The 1989-nt window shown below is 58.5% G+C and overlaps 1 protein-coding gene across 1 annotated transcript in view; it reads right to left on the bottom strand.

Annotated features, from left to right (window-relative positions):
• Positions 1-570, bottom strand: part of Sh3rf1 (SH3 domain containing ring finger 1) — a 165521-nt gene extending 164951 nt beyond the window's left edge. The window contains exon 1 of the mRNA XM_031339912.1: positions 378-570. The gene's annotated coding sequence lies outside the window, so the exon portion shown is untranslated. The remainder of the gene's footprint in view (positions 1-377) is intronic.
• Between the last annotated feature and the right edge of the window lie 1419 nt (positions 571-1989).

Genomic DNA, 1989 nt, shown 5'->3' with positions numbered 1-1989 from the left:
AAAAAAATTGCCCAACACCGATCGGTGGAAGTTTTCAAGGACTTAGAGAAAAATAAAGATGCAGCCTTAAGTTGGCCAAAGTCAGCCCCACGGAGTGCGGCGGGAAGCAGACTAGCGACCCCGCGGGGATGAGCTCAGCGACAGTCCCTGGAGACTGCCACCCCAGAGGCAGGAGGGACCGGGCAGCGTCCGGGGGGGAGCGCGGCCCCGAGGCCGGGCATCTTCGGAAGAGGCGAGAGAGGCCGCGGGGCTCGTTCCCGGCAGGTCCCGGAGATCCAAAGGAGAAGCGCGGGGACCGACCCGTGCGCACCACCGGGATGCGGCGACCACCGGCCACCACCCCGCGCCCGGCGTCCCCGACTCGCCGCGCGCCCTACCTCACGCCTCCGCTGCTCGCCTTTGTTCGCGGCCCCGCAGCGCTGGTAGATGCGGCCCCCGCCGAGCCCGCTGCCCGTGTGGCTCGGCCGCCGCGGTGGCACCCGGAGCGTCCTCACTGCCGCCCCCCTCGCGCGCGCTCGCACTGCACGCCGCCGCCGCCTCCCACCCGCCCAGAGAGGAGGGCGGGGGAACGCGACGCCGCCAAGGAGGAGGAGGAGGAGGAGGCAGAGGAGGCGGAGGCAGCGCGCAGCAGGCGCCCGGGGACTGGAGGGACGCACCACAGCGCCGCCCGCCGCTCGGGGACCCGCGCGGGAGTCCCGCAGCGGGCGGCGGCCTCGGGGACGCACCAACCGGGAGGGAGGCTCGGGGACCCGCGCCTTCGCCCCGAGGACGCGCGTCGGGAGCGAATGGAGCTACCCGGGAGGAGGGCGGTGGGAGTGGCGCCGAGGGACCAGGAAGAGGCTTAGGCTAGGGCGCCCTGCCGGCCTCCGGCTCCGCCTGGCCGGTGCCTTGAGACCGACTCTTCCCCGTGGCCAGGGAAGGGAGTGGCTCTGGCGGGAACCGATCGCGCTTTGCTGGGCGTGCACACTCCCTGGGTGGATGTAGAGAGAGAAAAGTGAGACCCCGTAGTCCTGGGGTCCGGGCTACTACTGACCACCCTGTGGATCCTGTGGCCCGCCCCCTCCACCCAGCAATCGGCCCCCACATCTGCAGCAGCCCAGGAAGACAAATCCAAGCCAAGTTTGGAGAATTGCCGATCCCAAAATTCAAAATGAGAAAGGGGAAGAAAAAAAAAAAAACAACTAGAAAAACTGGTGGGAGATTAAAGCCAATCTTGGGGAGGCTCTTCCTACCTGCCTAAAATGGGGTGAATTCAAAGTCTGACCCAGGTGGGCCGGCGCCTTGAGGCTGGCTAGGGGGTACCTCTTTTATCTGCGCTTTGGAGGCAGCCATCATCCTCATCTCTGTAATCTGCTTCTATTGCCCCGGGCACACACCTGTATACTCTGAAGTGTGGGCTTGCAAAAAGGGGTGTCCAACGGTGTGTGTGTGTGTGTGTGTGTGTGTGTGTGTGTGTGTGTGTGTGTAGGCTTGTCAAACTTATTTCAGAGACAAGTTAAATGTTGTCAAAGAGTATGATTTCGTTTATATTCACTGTCAGTTTACCTAAAGTTACCTCAAGAGAGAGATTGTGTATAAAATTCCTGCCAGGCCACCAACCAAGCTGACAATTTGAAAAGGAATCCCGTGTTATCAGTTCGTCTCCACTACAACCACAGCTAAATCGTTCGAGATATATGAGAGTCATTCAAGTTAAGAAAAAAAAAATTATAGCAAGTAACAATTATCAGTCCCTTCTAGCCAAGCTCCGTACTAAGCTCTTAAACTCCATTCTCACAGCAGTCCCCTCTATGTCATCCTTCTCAGCCTTGTTCTAAAGAGATTAATATGCCGAGACTTAGACTGTATGAATACCAAAAATAATTACCCACTTCCTTTCCGGTTAGAAGGGGAACAAGTATGTGTTTATATTGAGCTGAAAAAAAGCAAAGAATGGATGAACAGAACGAGGAGAAAAAGTTAACTAAAAGCAGCATTCTGAAAGTGGCT

This window comes from Mastomys coucha, unplaced genomic scaffold (assembly GCF_008632895.1).
Source record: "Mastomys coucha isolate ucsf_1 unplaced genomic scaffold, UCSF_Mcou_1 pScaffold22, whole genome shotgun sequence".
NCBI lineage: Eukaryota > Metazoa > Chordata > Mammalia > Rodentia > Muridae > Mastomys > Mastomys coucha.
This window is presented reverse-complemented; position numbering and strand designations above follow the sequence as displayed.